The following is a 23,055-nucleotide window of genomic DNA, read 5'->3' on the forward strand; positions in this document are numbered from 1 at the left end:
CCTAGTCTTCCTCGTCTTCCGCCTCCTCTCCTTCCTTCCTCATCTTCCTCCTCCTCTTCCTCTTCACCTTCCTTCTCTTCCCCCTCCTCCCTTCCCTCCGCCCCCCATACCTGCACGGCGTTTTTCCGCGTTGACCGGCCCCAACCCCCCCCCCCCCCCCCCCCGGGCGTTTCCCCACGGACAGGGGAGCCCCGGGGATGGGATTTGGGCTGGGGTCACCGCTACGGGCAGCGGGGCCACCGCCGCCTGCCCCCGCCCCGCACACGTGGGCACCGTGTGCGGGGCCGGGGCCCCCTTCCCTCCTCCGTCCCCTGTCAGGTGCTGCGGGACGGACGCCCGAACGCTGCACCCCCGCGCCGCGACGCCTCCCGCCCCGATATCGGGGGCGTAAAACTTCATGGGGCCGGTGCGCGCGGGTCCCGCGGCAGCCGAGGGCAACACCGCGGGCGCTGCCCCGCTCTCGTCCTCGGCCCCGTTCGCTCGCTTCTCAGCGTGGATGGAAAACGCGACAGGAAGGAAGGGAGGCTTTTTTTTTTTTCTTTTCTTTTTTTTTCTTCTTCTTCTTTTCCTCCTGCTAAATATGGAGTGACGTTAAAACCCCCAAAGAGCGTCGCGGAAAGGCATCCCGGCCCGTGCTCGGCAGCGGAGGGAGGAGGGAAGACGACGTTCGCTGGCGGCTTTGGCTGCGAGGTTCCAGCTGGGGAGTTTCGCAAGGAGCGACGGGGTCCGTGCCGAGAGCCTCAGGAATTTCGCTTCGGTCGCTCGCCGAACGCTCTCCCGAATTCGTCATCTCCCTTCCCTCTGCGCCGGCGGAGAGCTCGCGGGACGCGGGGGAAATACGGGGTGCTTCGAGAAAAGACGGGGAGTCGTGTCGGGGAGAGAAACCCGGCCTTGCCATGGCCAACGTCTGCTCCCAAACTCTGCTCGGGGCGTCGGAGCTCAGTGGTGGGACCCAGGGGGGTGGCGGACGGCCCGCGGTGCTCGGCTCGGGTCTGCCTGCACGCGCCTCGCGCCTGGCCAAGACGCGAGGTTCCTGCTCTCGTTCCCCAGCCGAGTTTTTCCCCTTAACCTAAACCCGGCGCCTCGTCGCTCCTGCGGCGGCCGAAACCGTTTAGGTGGGACCAGGTAGGCGAGCGGCTCGGAAGCCTGCAGGAGGGGAGGTAGGAAATGTCCGTGTCTGCGGGCTGATTCATCCCGCTGCGCTTAACTCCTTCCCTGCTGATGCCCGTGCTGCTTTTAGGGCCGTCGGGTGCTTTGCTGCCGGCCCCTCCGGGTACCGGGGTTTCCTCCCGATTCGGTCGTGAAACGCTGCCGCTTTTGTGGTTAGGGCGGGAATGGGGTTCGGTACCCGAATCGGGCGGCTGGAGCATCCTCAGCTACGCGAGGAGGGATTCATGTTTAATATTTAATGTTTCATGCACGGGGCGTGCGCCGTGGTGCTTAATCGGGGTGTGCAGGGATTAGGGGGAGATTTCCCAACAAGTAAGCGGTTCTCTAAGCATCCAGGGTGATTTCTTGCATCTTCCCCGGGAAGAGCTGGTCCTCAGCGTGGCTGAAGGACCTTCCTCTTTGTCCAGCAGCTGTAAGTGCGTCGATCAGCTTTCTTCCTGACTATTTTCCTTTTTTTAAACCCATAAAAACACTGGAAGCCCTCTTCTCGGACACGGCAAGCACCGTGCTGCGTGCATCCGCGCAGCCATCAGGCCCGAGGTGCCTCGGCCTCGATTTTCTCTGGCCGACTCCTTTAGGAGACCCTTGAATTTCACCCACGCGTCCACCCCGGTCCGGGAGGCTGCGGGGAATGTCTCTGTAGCTCCGTCCCGTATTCTCTAGCGGGATTTTTTGAGGCAGGGGAGCCGAGCCGAGAGGTGGAGGTCTCCTTGCGACTTCGGTGAGGCCCCCCCCACCTCGAATCCACACGCAGGCAGGTCGCTTCCTCAGGCGGCGGGCCCTCTTCGCTCCAGAATCATTTGTCGGCCTAATTTCTTCCTGTCGAAGCGGCTCCGTTTTGCGCGCGGGGTAATTAACGGTAATTCAGGCCCGGGGTGGGAAACGAGAGGTCCACGGCTCGAGAAGCGCGGACGAGAGCGCAACCTCTGCCTCTCCCGCGTGAGTCAGGTCCCGCCGCGCCGTCTCCCCTACAGTGAAATGAGGACCCGTGCACGAGACCAGGGGCAGGCGTTACAGGCAGGAGGGGGCAGGAGCTGGGGGAGGGGGGGGTCACCGATGTTCCCCTCGCCCTCCCCTTCCCCTTCCCCTCGCCCTCCCGACTCCGTGCGTGTTTGAAGGAGAGGCGCAGCCATCCTCCCTGGCATCCGCCGCGCTGCAACGTGGGGCGCGAGGTGAGCTACGCCGCGGAGGCGCTGCGAGCGCCCGGGCTCACCCCCGTCACCTCGCAGCCGTCCTCCTCCTCCATCCCCTCGTTCTGGTCTCTTTTGGAGAGGCTGGAACGGGGGAAGCTGGCCCGGAAAGCCCAGCAGGCTTGAGGCGTGCTGCAGCCGAGCCGTTTCTGAGTGTCCGCGTGCCCCACTGCCGAGGATATGGGCAGGTGAGGAGCTTGAAGGCCCGTATTCGTAACCTGGGGGGCCTGAAACGCTCCGACGCTGGAATATAAATCAATAAAAGCCTGTTGGAGGCCCGGTCGGAGAGGTCCCGGGGAGCCGTAGCCGCATACCGGTGTTAAAAACAGAGTTTGACGTGTTGGAGCTTGTAGGCTGTGCGTGTCCGCGTTAAGTAAGCGGTGACAGGAAGCCTGGGCTCAGGTACGAGCAGCGAATCAATCAGCGCCGGAGCAAGCGGCGGCTCGGCGGGCCTCCCCTTTGGATGCCTGCCTGCCCCTATCACGCCTGGCGTTTCGAAACGAGCTCCGCGAGCTGGGATTGTTGGGATGAGCTAAAGCCCAGGGGGTTTAGCTCAGCCCGGCCTCCACCCCGGCGCCAGTGACCTCGCCCGGGGCTGCGGAGAGCAGCCGAGGTTCCTTGGGGCGCGCGGCTCGGCCGCCGGAGGTAGGAGGTCGGCGGGGGCCGTGCTCAGGTGCCCGCCTTCACCGGGCTCTCGTGCGAGGAGCCGGGGGGGGCTTCCGACCGCAGGGCACCCCCGGACCGCTCCCAGCCACCCCCTTTTCTCCTTTCTTTGCTTTTTTCACAGCACGCGGCGTGCCGGGCGCACGCGGCCTCGTCCTTCCCTCTGGCAGGGCGGCAGGTGACGCGAATGGGATGGACGGGGAGCCGCGGAGGCGGCTCTGAGGCTTTTTGGAGTGCCGCCGCCTTTGGGAGGGCCGATACTGGCTGCGCTTAAGTGATTTAGGCAGCGGCGAGCTGCGGTACGTGCGAACTGACGGAGGGATCCTCCTTTATCTCTGGGCGTGCGTGGGGTCCCTCCCTTGCTCGAGACCCTGCCCGTCCAGAGTCAGCGCCTTGATTGTTACCCCGGGACTTCCAAACGGCCTCATTCACGAAGCGCGGCTGGCCGAGGGGTGCTGTGACAGAATTTACTGACACAAACCGGTAATAGTCCGTGCTGGAGGGCTTTCCGCAGCCAGGAAATCTGTTCCTGGCCTCGACGTGCGTTACACCAGCTCGAGGTCCCACTATTAATCGCAGCGCTGGCTCGCGCCCGGTCGGGCACCTCTTGCTTCACCCTCCGAAGCAGCAATCTTGTCCTCGGGGGCTTTCGGATGAGCACTAACGCGGTAACCGATGATGTGACCCAAAGAGAGGCCTCGGCACATCTGCGGAAGGTTTTCTGTTTACTCATCCTTCTAAAAAAAAAAAAATAAGGAAGGGAAAGGGAGGACCTGCAGAAGCGCGCCGCGGGGCGGTCAGCGTGAGCTGGGAAGATCCGAGAGTCGACGTGCCGCTTCCTGGCGGGGAGGGAGAAAATGTGGGGGGCGAGAGCGGCCGCTCGGGCTGCGGGAGGCTGGAGGAGCGCTGCCGGAGCGGGAAGGGAGCTGGAGGAAGGAGCAACGTGCCTCGGCGGTGAAGGAGGTTAGGGGAGGAGGAAAAGCCGGGAGCGAAACTCAGGTGGGGCGGCTGGCGGCGAGGCAGAAGGGACGGGCGGCATGGCGGCCTCCGGAGCTTCCGAGCGGCGGATCTCAGCCCTCGAGGAAGGAAATCTGCTGAGTAAGAGGAGAGCTATGAAGAACGGGATCCGCTTTTGAAAAAAAAAATAAAAAAAAAGGAAAAGCATTTTAGTGGTTTCGACGGATTCCAGCGGCGCCCTGGGAAAGGGGCAGCCTTTTGTTCCGGGCACCGCGCGCAGCGTGGGGACGTTCTGCCATCCGACCTGCAGCTCCTGAGGGCCCGGCCTGTGTCCCGTGGCGGCGGAGGGAGGCGGGACAGCGGGCAGAATTCCCCTTGCCGCTTTACCGTTTGCACGATATTTGTACCGTGCCGGCAGGTGATCACCTCAGTTTTGTTCCGAAAGCGAAGCACCGATGGGTGTGCTGGGGAAGCCGGAAAATAAACGGATCCGCTCGGATTTTCAGGCGTTGCTTAACGCTGGGCGAGGTGGGTGAGCGGATCCGTCCGAACCTCTCCATTTCACTGCTTCGCAAACCGGCTGCTCCGCGCCACGAAGCCCCAGCCTCCCAGCTCGCTGTCAGCCGCGCCTGCGCGCCTTTTGGTGGTCTCTAAGCAGAAATACGGACCGAGGGCTTCCCCCCGTCCCTCTGCGTTGCTGGGTCAGCGGGGCACTGAAAGCTGCAGCTCCGCGTCTCCTGGAAGACGCTTAATGCCACGCATGCCGGGCCTGAACGACAAATGAGGGATGAATAGAAATGAGTTGGAAACGAATAATAAATTGGAAAGAGCGGATAATCCTCCAGATTTTCTCTTGAGGAGGCTTTAAACCTATTCAGTTACAGACAGAGAGATGTTTTTAATCCCAGCCGCCGTGTAGGATTTGCGTTTTCATTCAGATGGCAGGTCGGGAGCGAGGCGGGATCTTCGACTCCATGGCAGGGGCTTGTTTTCAGATACCCTGGTGGCTGGAAAACTGGGGCTGAGCTTTAGATTGATGAGAGGTTACGTTATTTTCTGAGGTTATATGGGAATACATGGAAGAGAAACGGGAAGACCATTCTCAGGATCAGCAGGGTTTTACTTCGCAGCTTTGTGGACGGTTTTCCCGCTCTTTGGTTCTGCTTCGTTTGGCCCTTCAAAATCTTTCTGCAGGGCAGTGCATTTGTGTGTTCCTGCCTTTTTTTTTCCACATCGTTCTGACCTTCGGAGGTACCGTGTGTAGATTGCTGCGTGATGTCTGAATTTGCATTTTGAGCTCTCTGCTGGGCTCCGGCAGCCTGCACAGGTTGGCAAAGTCATCTCGGGCAGGCTGTATACCTTCCCGTAGGGTTATTTAAGAACCTCTTACGTAGCACTACCTTTTTTTATAAAATTCTTTAACCAACTCATCTAGCATCGTTTTCATTCCTGGCCTCATCTACGGTGCTTAGGTAATATTTTATTTTTATTTTTTCTTTGACTGCAGCGGGGAGCCGGGGGGTGAGAGCTCCAACCCAGCCCCTCGTGGGGCCTTCGGGGCAGTTTGAGGCGAAACCTCTGCTCTCTGCGGAGATCGGTGGCGTCGGTGTTTGAGTTCACGGAACTCCCACGCGGAGCCCCCCGCACGCGGGAAGTCGGGGAGAAACTACGAAAAACTGGGGGCTGCTCTGAAAGGACGCGCCGCAGCCCGACCGTGCCTGTTTGTGGCAAGGCAGAAAGGACCCCGGGGAGCCCTCCTGGGACCACGGCGGCCCTGCCCAGCGGGGGCTGGCATCGCAGGCCGGTCTTTGAAGCTTGGCCGGAGCTGCTCGGCCTGCCTTGATCTCGTTGAGGCCTTGCTCAGTTCCCAGCTAGTCAGACACCCCCGTGAGGGGCTCGGCTGAGTACGTACAAGCAGTTGTAGGCCTGATACTACCGGGTTGCCACGGCCTTCACTAATTACACAGCATCAGTCGCCCCCTCGGCGGGGTGTCTGGAAACATCCCTTTTCATTTTCCTCTCCAGACCAAGTGGAGCGAAGCCCAGAAGCCCAGCCCTCCCCCCGCCACAACGCCCTTTTGAACTGTAGGGCTGAGAAACTTATTTTTTATTTTTTTTTCCCCTCCGAAAGCTGCTTAGACTGGTGAATGGAGAACAAACAAGTGCGCGCACACAGGCGCGGCAGAAGGGGAAACTTGCGACAGGGGAAAATGCTTCGGGGATGAGGCAGAGAGGGCTGGTGAGTGCAGGGCTGGGCTGGAAACTCCAGCCGGGCTTCCCGGGCCACGAAGCTCCTCAGCCTCCCAGCCCAGGGATTGCCCTATTCCATCCTTTTTTGAGAGTTCCTGCAAGATCACACAGCTCTGGCTGGTTTTAGGAAGCAAGAGGCTCTGCAGTTGCTCAGTCCTTGCTCAGTTTCTTCCTTACGGTGGGAAGAGGTGGCACGGCGAGCGGGGCAAGGGCTTTCCCGTTGCCCCGTGGCAGGCCGAAAGACCAAAGCTGTGCTTTAATCGGTTCAAACTGGCACTGCCGGGCCCCAAGTGAATTCCTCCCCGTGCTGCCTGCGGTCGGGGTTGCTTGGGTGTGAGCCGGGTGTGGAGGGCAAGTTCAAACCTATTGATGGTTCGGCTCGCTTTGGGAGAGAATCCGTAAAACCACGATTTAAGGACTCCTCACTGTGCTTCTCAGTGCAGCTTCTTAAACGGTTACTGACACGGGGAGGGTGCTGTGCGTACCGGGAATTTCATTTTTCAGTGCCTCAGAGGTTAAGAAACGTGATGTAGAACAGATTTAAGGGAACTGGTCTGCCCAAAGTGCCCCCCGCTTGCATCGGGGATGCGTTGCTGGCCAGCCGAGCTGGCCTCTTTATGCTCGGTGTTGAATTTTCCTTGCTCTGCCGCTTTGCGAAGGCGATGCAGTTTCAGAAATGCAAGCAGTTAATGAAGAGCATGGGCGTGAGCCCAGCACCCAGCTTTCAGAGCGATGTGGAGATTCGTTGGTGAGGCACTGGGAAAGGACCGGGCTTTCCGAGGCAGCCCCGGCTCCGTGCTCCAGCTGGCTTTGCGAACTGCGTTCTGGAAAGCTCCTTGTGGGAAGGAGCGCTTCTGTTCTGCCCGTTCCAGTAAAACTGTTGGTCGAGCTTTGTCTTTAACAGGACCGGCCTGCTGGCGCGGGGCTTTCGCAGGAAGATTAGCCTGCCCCTGTGACGAATTGCAGCTCGTCTCCTTTGGGATGCGTTGCCTCTGCCTGCGGCGATCGGCCTCCCAAGCGAGAGCCCAGCGCTCAGGGTTCAATCCTTCCTCTCCCTGCAGCTCGAGGCTGAGGTAGGGCGGAATGAAAAGACAAAAACCTCTTCTCGGGTCTGATCCCCTGCGGCCTGGAGCGTGCCAGCTTCTTTATCTCCCTGCTCCAGCAGCTCCGACGGCACGGATCCGCAGCGTGGCAAAGCCTCCCAGCCAGGCAGGATGCGTTTTGAGCTGTGGCAGCGCTAAGGGGTTTTGCTCCTGTCCTCTGATCCCAAGGACCGGCTGCCTTTTGCCGCTGGGATCCGGGCTGTGCTGGCAGCCTGCCGGACCCGGCGCGTCTCCAGAATGAGAAACAGGCTGGGGGATTGTTTTGTGAGAGGTGCAGGCTCTGTTTTTGTGGGTTTTGTGAGGGTGCGGCGGTCGGCAGCCCCCTCCGAACCCCACAGGTTCTGTCCTGGTCCCCTTGGGAAAAAGGTTGCAAGAGGAGCGAGGAGCGGATGCTGCGCTGTGCTGTGTCATTTTGCTGCCCGGCTTTCGGCTGTGATTCAGCTGTGATAATGCATTTCTCCGCACCAGGATTAGGAATTGAAGGGTGATGTGTTGTTTTTATTAAGGTGGAAGTACCGAAGTGGCTGTAGGGTTGAAGCCTTGTTTTGGGGGTTCAATAAGAGCACTGCAGGCATCAGGGATAAACTGCCTTTCTGCCGCCCTCCGCGGTTACAGCCCCTGCTCTGGGAGGAATCAGAGCTCTCCTACTGGTTTCACCCTACTTTTATTTATTTTTTGTTTATTTTATCAAGTCTTTTTGGCAAGAGAGCGAGGCTGCATCAAGCCTTGGGAGGCCCCGTGGCCTCAGCCAGCTGCTGTGACACAAAGCGATCGTTCGGACTCGGGCTGCCGACTCGCATTTCTGTTCCCCGAGAGCTGTCCCGTCGATGCCTTCCGTCAGAGGTACACCAGGATTTCACAGCCCCCTCAAATGAGTCTTTCTGGGACCCTTTGTAGCTCTTCAGCGTTCTTCAGCCGGTTCTCACGCGTATCCGACAGCCCCAATTTATCTGTGGTCGTCTGATGTGCCCCCGAGCGACCCCGTCAGCCTGTGGCGTTGGGCGTCACGTTAGAGTCAATTTTCTCATTGCTGATAGCTTTGCTTCCTCTGTTTTTGGAAGCCGGGAGCTAGTTTTGATCCCAAGTGCTCAGAACTTCGAATAAAATGCTCCAAAGCTTAGGAAGAATTCGAACTACGTTCTCAAAGTCACTCCTGTGGTGGATCTGACCCCAAATCCTGGCTCTGGGCTCTGTCCCAGTTGCAGAGGCGTCGGTCACAAGTCAGAGGCCTGGGGAAAATCGGGCCGGAGCGGTATGGAGGAGAGGAACTGGATGTTTGCAGTACCTAAACCCATTCTTGCTAATGAAAGAGCAGCTTGAAATACATTCCTGAGCACAGGTTTGGGCTGTCCTGTTGTGGACCTAGCTCAGAAATTCATGCTTTGTGGATTATCTCCTTGCCTCTTTGCCCCAGCTGCCAAACCATCCCTAATCCACTGGGTTACGGATCCACTCGCTCTATCTTGAAGTCCAAGACTGCAAACGGGACTGCTGAAGGTATTGAGCTTGTGCAGGTATACGTCCTGGAGACAGCAAAGATAATCATTTCAGAAACGCTATTTCAGAAAAATCTGCTTGTTTCTGATATACTGTTTTTTTCTGAAGAGCACGATGGTGCTGAGCTTCTCAGAAGCTGGGCTTATTTCAGACCCTGGCTCTGTGTAGCACAGCTCCGAGGCTTTGGTGCAGTTTTTCTTTCAGATATCTGTGTGAGCTCGCCCCTCCGATCGGTGCAGGCTGGAGCAGAGGGGATGCTGCGGCTTCAGACCCTCGCAAAGATGCTGTCAGGAGGTCGGTCGGTCTGTCTGTCTGTCCGTGGGAAGCCTTGAGCCAGGAAGGGCAGCCCAGCCAGGTCTCTCCACGGTCTCGTGGCAGATCTGTCCTGCAGTTTGGGGCCGAGAAGCCGTTTTCATCCATTTTCCCCTCTGTGGGGTTCTCCAGCGCCTGCCCTCAGCCAAGAGCCCCGAGGTGGCCTTGGCAGGAGGTGCTTACAGGCAGGGTTTGGCAGGACCCCCACGGCCCGTTCCTTACCCGTCCTCCTCGGCTTCTGAGAGCCTATTCCATAAATTGTCCCTGTTCGCAGATAGCACGCTCGTGTCAAGCGCTCGCCCGCTGAATTCTTCCGTTTGTGGCTTTCCTTTCCTCTGGGCAGGGTTGTTTCTTAGCAGCTTAAGCGCATGGATGCCTGCTGGTTACGTCTTTCCTGGCTTCAGACAGACAAACTGAAACTCCTTCGTGTTCCCTTCTTCTCTGAGCTCTCCTCCGTGAGCTTCCCTGCCCTTGCCACCCTGCTCTTTATCGACACCTTGTGTGCAGGCTCCTTGAGCCCAGGTTGGGGCTGAAATATTCCTGGGAGGCCAGAGCGGGCTGCTCCCCGTGTAGGAAGGGGAAAGACGCAAAATGAAAAATGAGTTTGGGCTTCCCTGCTCGCTCAAGTGCTGGCTTTTGAAATCCTCTAAGCCTGAAGGCTCTCACTTGGAGAACGTGTGTGATGTCTGACGATGCCGGCTGCTTCCCACTCGAGCCGCCTAATGCTTGGGGTGAAAGGGAGATGCTTATTCTGAAGTGGGGCTCGTTCAGCTCCATTTATGTAATGGGCAGCTGAAAAAGCAACACTTCTGCTTTTTTTTTCCCCTAGCAGAAAACATCCTGCGGAGGATTCAGTATTAATAATAAGACGCTAAGCCTTGTCATCTTTGAAAGTCGGGCGTAGCTGATTTCGGGGGGTTTGCTCCTGTCCTGTGAGCTCCCTTTTTTCTTGCTGCCAGCTGTGCAGCAAGGTTTTTGTACTTACTTTTTGTATTTTCTGTTAGTAACTTAGGGTAAAGCCCCGTCTCATCCGCGTTAGGTGTGTTTCTCTTTTAAAAAATGGAAAAGGAACTTGGTGGGGTTCGTTGGTGCTTGGAGGAGGAGGCCGTGCTATCGCCCTGGCATCAAAAGGGAATTAAGGTGTGAAGAGCTGGTTAGTCGTCACGTAGCAGAGGTGAGCTGATGTAAGATTTCGGCGTTCTTGTTTTTTTTTTGAAAGCTTATTTCTCAGTTCCCTCTTTCCTGCGCGTGTCGGACCACATCTGACGTGGGCTGAGCCATTTCGGGCAGGGGTGGCTGGGGGGGACCGCCTGGGCATGGGGCGGTGGGGAAGGGAACTTGCTCTTGGTTTCGTCCATCCGTCTTTAACGTCTGATGCGGAGGAGCCCGAGTAACCCACAGCAGAGCTTGTGACTCCTCCGGGTGCCCCGACCGCCTGACTTTCCGTCCTTTTGGTAGGACGAGAGGAAAATGTGGAAACCAGCTGTGACCCGGCGATGCTATCTTGTTTAACTATCTGCATCCAGATGTTCCCAGCTTGTAGCGCTAATTCCCACTTACGGTTATCCAAGAACTGAACCTTGCAAGACGCTTACTGCCTTCGTGTCTGGGAAGAGGAGTTGAAGCTCCCTTAATTTTAGCCCCGTGTGCCGTTACTTTACCCGAGCAAACACCTCTCACGTTCACTCGGGCAAGGCTTTCCGCATCCACAGGGACACAGGAGCTGACATCTAAAAATGTCCTTCCTGTAGCGAAGGTTTTTCGTCGTTAACTGGACGAGAAGACTGAAAAGCAAGAGCAATAAGACTATTTTAAAAGCCATGAATAATTCGGGGTAAGTACTTCGCGAGGGCCTTGCGTCCTGTCCTTTTTTGAAGGCAGCTTTCTTGAAGGGATGCTCTTTCCTAGCGGTTGCCCGTGCCTTCCTGCAAATTTTATCGGCATGTGAACACCGAGCTCTGAAAGGCGCATATTAATTTCTCGAACTCCATTTGAAAAGCAAGCTGTTCTTGCGGCCTCTCCCGGATTCTGCGTGACGGGAGATGCTGTAATCAGGCTGCGCCGATAATTGCATTTTTAATGGGAAAGACAGAACAGTCTAAAATTCCCCTCCTTGACCGGCTCTGTGGGGACTGAAGGTAGTTAAAAAAAAAAAACAACAAAACAAAACACCCAGCATTGCTTTTGACATTTGAAATCGGTCTGGGCAAAGCATTAGGAAACAACGTACTCTGGGGGACGAGATGATCTAATACATCTGACTTTAAAGGAACAAGCTCCTGTGGAAACTTTTTTTTCTGTGCCTATTCCAAGGCGCTGGCTGCTGCCCGGATTCCCCCCGTACCGTCGTGGTGTGGCCAGCGAGCCTGGTTAAATTTCTGTGCCTCTTGCTTCGTTCTTGTATCTGCGTTGGCTCCGCTCCTAAGTAACCGGTAGGAAAGAAGGAAAGAAGAAAAGCTGCTGGTAGCATTCTGCAAGTCTGCCGCCTGTGTCCAGCCTACTGCTCCGGCCGCGATTTCCCACAGGAAATTTCCCCAGTGGCTCAGGGAGGGATTTTTCTGTCCTTGCAGGATCCTCCCCGCTCCTCTCTGTGGCCAGCCCCCGGGTGGGATGGAGCCCAGGGGGGCTTGGCGTTGCAGGTGGCTCGTTTGCATCCCCATTGCGTCAAATTGCTGGAGGTTTCCCTTTATTAAAGGTTTGGCTTTCCCCGTTTGGCTCGTTTCTTTCTCCTGTGTAATCCTAGGTGTGGCTCGGACTTTCCCAAGAGGATGTTTCTCACTCGGTCCCATCCTTTGCCCTCTTTGTGCAGCACGAGGGATAATACACTGTATTTTCAGGGGCTGATTCGTGCTGGTTTGTTCGCGAGCAGGTGCCAGCAGCCGTTATGGGCGTGCATTAAGTAATAGAGGAGACGCTCGCCTGGAATTGACTGCATCCTCTCTGCCTCTTGAGGCTTTAACCCCGTTGAAAGATTGCCATTTTCGTGAAATCCACCCAGAGCAATGAAACCCTGCATCCTCCTGTCCTGGGGAAAAAAAAATAAAAATGAACGGCCGTCTCTAGCAGAGGGAGTTGTGGTGGTATTTGTGTTTTTTGTTGTTTTTGGTTTTTTTTTAGCTGGGGTGAGTGAGTCAGCCTGTCTTGCTGTAGGGCGGTGTGAGCACACCAGGACTATCAGCAGCGTGTGATCAATGGCTTCCTGTTGTTCTGGAGCCTTGTAAACGACCAGAGAAATCGCCCTTGCCTCTGTCCTAGCGCCAGTTAAGCGGGTCTTTCCAGCATCCTACGCTATGGAGAAGGAGGGGGAAGTGCTCTGCTAGGCTGTGTCGGTTTGAGAGGGGCACATTTTCCGTTCCCTGTAGTCTTTGCAGGCCATCCCCAATTGCCGAGTCTCAAAACTTCTCCCAGCTCTGAAACCTCGGGAGAAATCCTTTTCAGAAGCAGAAACGGGATGCAGCCATCTTCCCGCTCTTCCCCTTTCCCGGAAGGATTATGGATGGCACTTCTCATGTAAAACCCCGCCGTTTTAACGGACTCGCTTGTGTTTTTCGTGGCACGCTTAGATCTCAGCCCGCTTGCTGTAGTCACGACGTGAGGCTGACTGCACCTCCTGCTGACCCCTTCCCTTTTCCCTTTCGAGTTGCAGAAGCAGCTTGCCCGGCGTGCTGCAGACTCTCCGTGTGCTTCTCCATCTCCCCCGTCCCGTCCGTGGCTCTGCCACGGTCCTGCACAGCAATGGAGAGGTCCCACAACCTCAGTCTTAGTACTCACCTTTTATTTATTATTTTTTTTCGACGCTTTTAGAGACCGTGTGTGTTTGTGAGAGTGTCTGGATGCTTCATGTCGTAGGGACGCTGCGGTACGGGTTTTCTCTGCCTTTCATTTCCAAGAGGAGGACCAGAAACACGCAGAGATGGGAGATGCCCTGCTCTAACCCTGAACTTCGGGTATCCTGACTCCAGCCGCTGGCCTCAGGGAGCTCCGGCTGGTCACTCCGCAGATAAATCTTCATAAATCATCGTTCAGCACTTCATTCGGGTTGATTGCCACATCACTTAACGCGCGACAGGGTAAATAATGTCAGCATTTATGGGGCTGTGGCTTTACAGGAAGATCAGTGCCCATCTAAAGCCAGGGCGAATGGCCGATTGTGAAGAATTAGGGCAAATTCATACCGGACTCCTACATTTGTAGGGTTTTTTTGTAAGGCCTCAGTGTCCTGGGCCCATCCTTTGCATCCTGGACGTTCGTGTCTTCTGTTGTTCGTCCCTTCTGCCTCCGAGGAGAGCATAAGGAGGTGCGGTGATGCTGTAGGGGAACATATGTGCCCGGGTGCCGGAGGCACGCCTTCGGCTTGTCAGCACGCAGCGAGATCCGTATGGAAAAAGGTGCTCGTGGATATGGGAACCATCCGGGCTGAAGGCAAAGCAGATGGGGCGCACAGACTGAACGAGCCTGTTGAGTTTGTGCTTTATTAATTAGACATGTTATCGGGAGTCATCTGTATTTTTTTTTTTTTTTTCCTCTTTTCAAACCAGTTCTTCTGCTTCTTTGCTTCTGCTGCTTCTGCTAACGAGGAGCGCCGTTTGAACCCGGGAGGTTTGCAGGGCGCTGCTTGTTGGTGTCGGTGCCTGTTAACGCCGGGAAACCCGGGCTGAGGGCCCCGACCGTCACCTTCTGGGGCTGCTGGCACCGTCTCGGTAGCGTGCCGTCAGCGATGCGGGCGCCTCCGTGCGATGGGGCGAGCTGTGCAGGCTGCCCGAGGGTGTTGTGTTCACGGGGGTGGTGGCTGGATAAACTCGTGGAAGGGTCCCGTGGCCAAAAGGAGCCTGCGCTGGAGACTGGGAGGTATTTTGGGGTGAAGATGGTGCGTGACGGGGGTGCTCTGCCCCTGCTTCCTAGGCCTGCTGCTGATCCCAACGTGGCTGAGGCGGGCAGGGCCCCCCGTGTCCCCCCCAGCCCCACGTCCCGGCGGCTGCTGAAGCTCCCCCAGGAGGAGCCCCCCAAGCTCTGGGCAGCCTGTGCCAGGGCTCCGGCACCCGCCCGGCCCAGCAGTGCTGCCTGAGGGGCAGGGGGAGCTGCCGGGGCTCCGCGCTGGGCCCGCGGCCTCTGGGCCTGGCCCTGGGCACCGCTGAGCAGAGCCTGGCTCCGGCCCCTCCGCACCTCCCTGCGGGGCCTGGCGGACACGGACGGGATCCCCCTGCCCTCCTCGTCCCCAGGCCGAGCGGCCCCGGGTCTCTCGGCCTCTCCTCGCGGGTGACAAGGAAGAGATGCTCGGGTGAGGGACGCCAACACCGAAGGGCTGCGCTGGATCAGCTGCTTGTGGTGCTGAGCCCCTGTGGGCAGGGGAGCCCGGCGGAGGCAGGACGGCGATCCCTGTGCTTGCCCAGGTTAGCCCTGGACAAAGCGGGGGGGAAACGGCTGTTGGCGATCAGTGTCGGCAGGCTGACGCTGCCCAGATCCCCTCCGACAGCAGGACAAGACGATGCCTGTGTCCTGTGTCCGGGCTCTTCCCTCGCGCACACACGCAGCCTGTGTGATCCCCAAAGGCCTTTTCCCAGGCGTGCCTTTGTGCGTGCACAGCGTCTGCCCCGTTACTGGGGGTGCTGGTGGCTTGTATCAGCGAGTTACTGGAGGCCCTGGGTGCGGGGATGCTTCCTGCTGCCGCGTCCCTTTTTTCTGGAGCCACGCGTACACCTCAGGTACCTCGCTGCTGCTGAAGGGACGTGGGGCTCCGTTACCTGCCCTGCCCTGCGAGCCTGCGAAGGTTAAATCCCAAATAATCCTTCAGGATTGCTTTCGGGCACAGGCTCCGCTTTCCTTAACCCCCCTGCCTCTTCACAAGCTTCATCCTCAGCCAGAAAAAAGTCAGGGTCCTGTGCTTCCTCCTCGGCTCGTGTCAAACTTTACCAGCTTTGCCTCCGACACCAGTTTGCAGGCGGGTTCCTCCATCTGAAAGCGAGCGGCCCCGCTGCTAGGGGGAGGGAAAAAAAAAGAAAACCACCTCCGGAACACTTATCTGCAGCGGTCCGAAGCTGCAGATAACATTGAGTCACCGCCGAAAGCCTCAGAGCAAAACAGATGTGGAGTTCCTAGTGGCTAAGTATTACAGGTACGGGATGAGCGACGGGCGTCTGGTTTTACCCAAAGCGTTTAATTTGTGGTTGGCAACTTGGACAAAGCGGAAGCAAGCAAGGTGCCAGGCAAAAATGGGCCTGTGTTGGGGCTTACAATTACCCACGTGTTTTCATGACAACTTTTCCATATTTTTTTTTTCCCCTTTTTATTTAAAGTAGGTCTTTCCGGCTTGACTCATCCTCGCTGTAATTGTAACCTTGACTCCTGGGTGGGAAGACAATTATTTTGCAGGGCCTTAGGCTGGCACGAGGGGAGTGGGGTTTTGTCGCTGCCTCTCGTGTCGCTGTTTGACAAGTCTCTAGGAGCGTCTTGGGGCTGGGGGTTGTGGTCCTGGTCCTCAAAGGTAAGGGAGCCGGGCTTATGGCTCCATAAATTTACAGGTTTTATAAATTAGGAGAAGAATGGTGAATCTGGGTGCAGCTGTCATGCAGCAGAGCAGCTGTTAGCCTCTGGCTGCAGGGCAGTTTTTGAAGACCTGCGTTCTTTACCGTAAATGAATTAAGCTAAGATCAAGCTGGGATCCCGAGAACCTTTGCTCTTTGAGCAGCCAACGCTGGCAGCTCCTTGAGATGCTCCTGGTCGAGGTGTTGGGTTCCTGCTCCTCTGGACATCGGCCGAAACCTGCGGCTCCCTCCGGCTGTTTGAGCACAGGCTCTGCATCCTGCCCTGCTGCCCAAATCACACCGCGCACCTCGTATTGCTTGCATGTGACCGGGAGGGCAGGAATTGTGTCCCCATCCCTTTTTTCATCCTTTTTTTCGGACATCAGTGGGGATCCGGGGACCCGAGGACAGCACCGGCCGAGCCCCTGAGCCAGGCTCTTAATCTCGCATCCCACTCTGGGGAAGAGGAGGAGACGCCAAAGCTCGTTTGGCGCCTTCTCTCGCTTAATTCTTGCGTTTAATTGTTCTTGATTGGGCTCTTAAGAATCTCTCCGCCAAGATCGGGAAGCTAAAAATTAAAATAATGGTTGTGGTGATGGAAGCAGAGGAGAGGCCGTCGGGCTCCAAGCCTGCGTGCGGCACGCCAGGGGAACGAGCCGGGTCTGATCCGATCCCCTGGGACGCGCCGGCCTCCGAGGGCTGCTTTTGCTCCCTGCTTCTGCCCGTGAGCAATCCTGTGCTGGAAGCCACCAGCGACTTGGGACGGTGAGGGTAGACTCTGGAGAAAATGTAGGTATTTGTCATCCCTATAGCCGTGCCTTTTTTTTCGCTTGGTGTTCATCTACATCAGGCTCCTTGGTGATGAGCTTGCCTGTGCGGTACCACGTTTCGTGGGGACCTACAAGGATTTCTTCTGCCCTGCGTGCCCTCGCCCTGCGATTTCAGTCACTGCCATAATCAAGCAGAAGACCAGGGAGGCAGGTGTGAGGTTTTCCAGCTTTTTGGAGCCAAGAGGCTGAGTACAGGTAGGGTTTGGGGAGGTTCGGGGGTCTCAGAGGTCTGGGGGTGGGTTGAGCCTTCTGTAGGGGGATGCGTGTGTATAAACGGAGCGAGTTTTCAAAACCGATCGCGCTTGTTTGTTGGATGCAGCGCTGGATAAACCCGAAATGCCTGGGTAGCTGTTCTCGTGCTGTTTTGGATTAACCTGTCTTTATGCTGTGTGTTTTCCCCCGCTTGCTTCCTTCTTTCACCTTCCCAGACGTCTCCTCGGAGCAAACTTCCGTTACTTTTATTGTTCTGCTCCTTTTCTTTCTGGGGTTAATGTATTTTATTTTTTTTTTCGAAGCGTGGTTTCCTAGAGCTCTGCAAAATGCCGTCTCCTTGCTGGGTTTTGAAATATTTGTCGTAAAAGGCAGGGGAGGGAGTCCTAATTCAGGTGCATCTCGTTATCTTTTCATTCTTTAATGATCTTTTCTTTAAGAACCGACTGAAGCTACAAATGAAGGACGCCAATTTCTAGCTGCCGTTGTGAATGCAGGGTTAGCTTTTAAACAAAGCCGCTTTAGAACGGCGTTTTTATGCTTTTTTTTTTATCTTCAGGGGGAGGGAAGGTGCAGAGCTGCTCGCATTGGCAGCAGTCATCCGTCGCCCACCACCTGCAGCCTGCGCTCCCACCTACCACCCGAACCCAAACAAAACGCAGCCTGGCGCAGAGGCAGGAAGCCTTTGGTATGTAGTTGCCGGTGGATCTCCGGTTTCCCGGGTTTGGTTTCCCCCAGCAGAGCGGCTGGGTTTGTTACGAGGTCTCGCCCTGCTCTAACTGGACGTTTTTTGGCAGCCCCGGGAGTTTCTAAAACCTCCCGAGCGCCGACGGGGCTGCCTCCGGGCTCCCTTTGCTTGGCCTCGAGCCCCTGCTTCCAGATCCCTGCCCCGATCCCTCGCCCGCTGGCTGGGCTGGGGTTAGGGCATCCCGCTGCTTCCCCAGACCAGTTTGACCTGGTCGGACTGGGACGCCGGTCTCTCCCATCACCTGCACAAGGCGGCCGGCTGCATCTGAAACCCTCGCTCGTATCAGAGCCTGGCTTTGGAGGCTGGAAAAATCAAACCTCGAATATTACCCAAGGAAATAAGGGGAGAACTTGAGGCTCTCGAGGCCAGCCCCGCACCGTGGCCGAGCTCTCCCGGTGAAGTCGTCATGGCTCTGCCCACTGCCGTTCTCTCTTCGTTTCTCGTTCGTTTACCCAGCCCTAATTGGGCTGTGATTTACCATCGGGCTCTTCGGGAAACGTGTCCAGCGGGCGCTGCGTAAGAGGGTGATAAAACTGCAGCTGCCGAGCTGCGGTGGGGCAGCGTTGCCCGTTGGAAACGGAGCCTCGGGGCTGGGAGGTACCTGAAGGGGAGGGAGTATTGATGGATGGACCCCCAGCCGTAACTGGGGAGAAAAAATCTGTTTTAGAGGCGAGGAGGTGGTTTATCTGCTGAAGGCGCTGAGCCGGTCAGCCAGCACGTGCCTGCGTGGACGCATGGGAAGAATTTGGGCACCGGTGATCCCGGGCAGCGCGCACGCTGCACGGCACGTAAATCCCTTAAGCACCGATCCCTTCTCCGTAATTGTTTTAAATGAATCTCGCACAGAGGCGCGAAGGATGATCGGGTTTGGTCAGGAACAAGCTGCGGAGAAAGCCCTGGGGACGTACGGGGCCGATAAGCATTTATCGGCCCCCGTCCCAGCACCGCGATCGCAGCACCGAGGAGGGGGCTGACGGCGCCTTTTGCACCCACGCGTTTAATTCAGGAGCGGCCCCGGCACCAGCCTCCTTTCTCCTCCAGCTTTGGTGCGGACAGCACGGGAGCCGCCGCGGGGCTGGCGCTTGGTGTGGGGGCCGAGCCCCAGCACCCGTCGGGGTGATGGGGTTTGGGAGCGGCGAGACGGGAAGGGATCGCTCTGCGTGGGGTGCTGTGCTGCGATCGGGTGATTTACGCTGCAGGCAGTCCCTCCGAAGGCAGTGAGATTCGGAAAGCGTGTAAATCAGCACGGGGTTGGGCATTTTCCTAGAAAAACGGGGAATATTTCATTTTGCTTGCACATAAATTGCTTGTAATCAGTCTGCGTAGACACGACTGGTCCTTCTAATCGCACGGCCGCCCCTCGCGCTCCCGAAGTTTCTTCCCCCGTGTTTTAAATCCCCAGAAAAAGAAATCGCGCGGGGAATGTCCACGGGTGCTGCTGGGCCGGGGAGCGTGGCCCAAGCCCGCGGGAGCCGCGGCGTCGCCGCGGCAAGGAGCTGGTCTCGTTTTCACCCTCTCTCATTTGGAGGCTCCGGGGTAATTAGAAGGGAGCCTGCCGTGCCGCGCGGCCGGGCTGGGAGCCGCTGCTGCCGTCAGCGAGCCGGGGCGCCTTGGAGGGGAATGCAAAGCAGCGGGGTGGGCGGCCGGGGACGAGGGAGCAGACGCTGTGCTGCTTCCTGCCTGCGTCTGCAGAACGTGTCCCTTACAACTTAAAAAAAAAATAATAAAGAAATACAAAGAATCGATCTGTCGGATGCAGATGGAGCAGCTGCTGTTGCAATGCGTCGGATTGGAGCGGGGATATTGAGCCTCCAGCTCCGTGCTGCCGGAAGGGACGGCCGCGGGCACGGCCCGTCCTGGGCACGCTCGGGGTTTCGCTGTCTGCAGGTGCTGGACGTGGAGCCCCCTGCACGTAGAGCCGTGTTTGGGGCTCACCTGCACTGCTACGGCTGGGGTCGGGGGTTAAATTTTACCGGGATGTTCTCGCGGCAAGGATGGGTTTGGCTTTTTTTGGGGCTACGCTGACTTGATCAAAACGCCTCTTGCGTTGGGGAGTGGGGAAGGCGTGGCGAGCTTTGGTTGAAAATGAAATCTGAAGCTGGGAAGAGCACTAGAGAGAAGCTGGCTCTGTGTGCGTATACGTACATATGCGTACCTTTCAATATATGTATGTACGTGCTTATAAAACGGCTTAACTGAGAAAATCGCCAGGTCCCACTGACCTCGTTGCCAAGGGAATAATTCGCCCGTCCCTCCAGCAGCTTGACGCAATAGCTGTTGTTTTCCTTGCCTCCTCGCTACCGTACCCACGGCTCCAGAAGAGCCACCTCAGCTCCCTCAGATGGCCCAGGCGATACATACCTGATTCGCCCTCGGAGCGATTTCCGCGAGCCGAGCGGAGCTTTGAAGGCACCTGGTTGCTCGTCAGGCCTGCAGGCGGAAGGAAAAAGGCCCGCCTCCTTTCTCCCCCGATGCCGGCCGGCCAGAGGGTACCACTCCTGCTCGCAGACCTTGTCTGGAAGAGAGAGAATAAGGTCGTGTGTTTCAGGTAGCGCTCCGGATTCGGATGCGAAATCTGGCGTGGCTGGAGATCTGCCCAGCTGTAGGACAAGCGATGCGTGGTCCTCGTCGTCCTGTCTGTAAAGGAACAGCACAGAGCTGGGTTTCGTTAGGTGAGCAGGCAGCCTTGGGCTTGTCCGAGCTGCGGTCTTCAGCTCTCCTCTACCCCCTGTGGCTTCGGCAGGCCGGTGTGCCTCCGGATGAGCTTGCGGATCTCCGTGCGTAGGTGGGCGATCAGCTTCGTGGGACGGTGCCCGTCGTTCCCAACCCAGCTCCAGCAGTCGGGGCAAGAAAATAAAATAAAATAAGAAATAAAACGGCCGATCCGTGGGAGCTGCCTTCCTCGGCTGGGCACGAGCCGCTAACGGGGTGTCTCTCTCTTGCAGGGCGCCTCGGGAATAATCGGCGGCCTTCCTAAGGATCGGCCCCGTGCTGGTGCGGTACCCAGCGGGAGAGCTTTGGCCGTCTGCTGGGGAGGCGAGCAGCTGGAGGAGCGTCCCTTGTAAGGTACGGCAGCCACGTTAACGGGGTGCTTTCGGGGTCCCCAGCCTTCGGAGGTTTACGAGCTCACGGGTTCATAGCTCTGAGCCTTGCAGCATCCGCACGGCTCCGTCTTCCCCGTGTTTGAGCTGAAGGAGCGGGGTTTGCTTAGGCTGGGGGGCTCCCTTTGTTTGGACGCAAGCCTTTTGCGAGCCCGGTGTTTCATCCTTTATTGAACGAAGCTGTCGGTTGTGAAGCTCGTAGCTCGCGCCGCAAGATGTGCGGAGGTTGGTGTCGATGTTTGTGCTGTTTTGGAAAGGGTTTTTCTTGAGGCTTTGCTTCTTTGATCATACAAACTAGCGTCGAGTGGAAATACGCCGCTCTCTGCTATTACCCGGGTGCGTAATTCTAGCAGCAGGGGGTTAGTTAAGGAGGAGGAAAGAGGGGAAAAAAAGATCCTTTTGATGCAGACGAGGTCGTGGAGTATGAAGGAAGGTTACGGAGTACGAAGCAACGTTACGCAGCGTGGCAGTGAGTTAAAAACCGACACCCAGCAGGGAGGCTGTGGGCAGTTGTTCTGAGTGGAGCTCTTCCCATGGTCTGACTCGAGGAGAAGTTTGAGAAATGGTATTTAAAAAAAAAAAAATCTGGCTGCAAGGTTGCTTGTTGGGTATTTGATTCCAGCCGTAATGGGTTTGGTGCTAGGATTGTGCTTCTGGAGTAGCAAATTGTGATGCATGCGTGAAACCCGGTGATTTTTACCAACAGGGTCCTTTCTTAAAGCATTTTTTGTTGCCGTGGCTTTCATGTATGTAGGCTCACGCTGTCTGGAGATGAAGTTTGTATGTGTGGTTTGGTATTTCCTTAAAACTTTCACATAGGTTCCTGTTGACGCTGCGGGCTTCACAAACTTGACCAGTTTATGGTTTCGTGCAGAAATTCTTTGAATTCTTTTGCAAGCCTTGTGTGATAACCTCTGTTCCAAACCGAAGTGACTCGCAGCTTTCACGGGTGACTAAATGCTTCCCTTTGAATCTGCGTGGTACTCGGCAACGCGTTCCAGGTCTGTTCGAGTGTGTGTGTGTTTGTGCTCGGCTGAATTTCGTGCTGTGTTTCGCTACGTGTATTTTTCACTCTGCTTGGCTCCCTTTCTGATTTGGGGAAGAAGCTTATTGAGGTTAACAGCTGAAATAATCCCGCCGGCTTACTGAGAAGTGGCCAGCTCTCTAGAAGAATGGCTTTGCTTCTTGGTGCATGTTTTCCCCAAAAGTGAACCCGGGAAAGGATGAGACTGAAGTGAGAGGTAAGGAAGAAAATTGCCTGCAATACTCACCCTTAGTAGCCTCAGATGTGTTTTGATACTTGTTTTTTTGAACGTATAAAATCTATAAAACCCTTTTTAGGGAAGCAGAGCCTGAGGATGGTCAAGCGTCTATCAGAGCACTACGGGCTGTGTCATAACCCAGTGACCGTGTGCTCTACTACCTGCTCTCAGGCAGCAGCTTTCCCAGAAGGCGTGCCCTGGATGTGCGTATCGAGGCCTCTTGGTGGTTTGGGGATGGAAACTGGAAAGGCAGCTGGGCTCGCACAGAGAGGAGACGTTTTGGGAAGGGCTGCGTGGTTAGGCTGGCCAGCACAAAGTCTCAGAGAAATAACTGGTGTGGGAGGTCTGTGGCGAAGCCAGGCACGGATGTGATGTTGGCCGGAGCTGAGCAGTGTGGAGCCGTCGGTTGTCCGACGGCGCTTTCCGTCCCTGGTGAGAACCTTCGGAAGGAGACACAAGGCAAGTTGCTGGCTCTTTTTGTCAGCCCTTCCAGCACTGTCACGTTTATTCCAGCTCAGACTTACCGTGGGCTGTGAAGCTGGCAGCCCAGGCAGTGCGCGTTTGCAGAGTGCAGGTAAGATTTCCGAGTTTGGATGTGAAACCGAAGAGGTTCTGTGTTGGAAACCTTGGGGGCCCGGATATCTTCATGCTCCCTTCCTCTGGAAGCTCCTCGTTAGAGACCTTGGTGCTCTCGTGGTTCCTGAAGCAGCAGCGCCCTTCTGCCCTCACGGCATCAGGAGCAGTGCCCCTCACCTCCCGTCCCCGGCCGTGGCTCCCATGGCAGGCGTTGCTGGAGCTGCCGTCTCCATCAGAGCTGCATTTCCCTGGTGGGCGAGCTACTGGAGAGGAGAAGAACCGGGTTAAAAAGTATTGCACGAAGAGTGCAATAATAAACATAATCCTTCGATCAAAGTCAGGGTGGTGGTGGTAGGGCACAGGTGGGATCCCTCATCTCCTGCCTGGGGTGGTAGCACTCACTCCGTGCCTCTGAGGCTTGCTTGCTTTTCCGAAATAATTGCTTTCCCGGTCCCAACAGCTTTATAAGAAGGGTAGGAGGGAAATGCTGGCGCATAAGCGAGCGTTGTTCGGGGCTTTGCTCCGTGCCGTGGTGCCGCTCTCCTGCTCCAGGACGGGCTCTTCTCCTCCCCGAGCCTGGGGCCACCAGGCTTACATAAACAGTTGTGTTTAGAGAAATCTAGCGCATTGTTCAAAAACACTGTGGTATTTCGGTGCTGTGCTAG

General features: G+C 56.7%; 1 protein-coding gene across 3 annotated transcripts in view; it reads left to right on the forward strand.

Annotated features, from left to right (window-relative positions):
* PTPRA (protein tyrosine phosphatase receptor type A) overlaps positions 1-23,055 on the forward strand; it is a 97,731-nt gene that overhangs the window by 750 nt on the left and 73,926 nt on the right. For 2 of the 3 annotated variants that reach the window (XM_083832771.1, XM_083832770.1), the window contains exon 2: positions 20,397-20,517. The exons of the other annotated variant lie outside the window; for it this stretch is intronic. The gene's annotated coding sequence lies outside the window, so the exon portion shown is untranslated. The remainder of the gene's footprint in view (positions 1-20,396; positions 20,518-23,055) is intronic. 3 annotated transcript variants of the gene reach the window in all.

This window comes from Anser anser (assembly GCF_964211835.1).
Source record: "Anser anser genome assembly, chromosome: 4".
NCBI lineage: Eukaryota > Metazoa > Chordata > Aves > Anseriformes > Anatidae > Anser > Anser anser.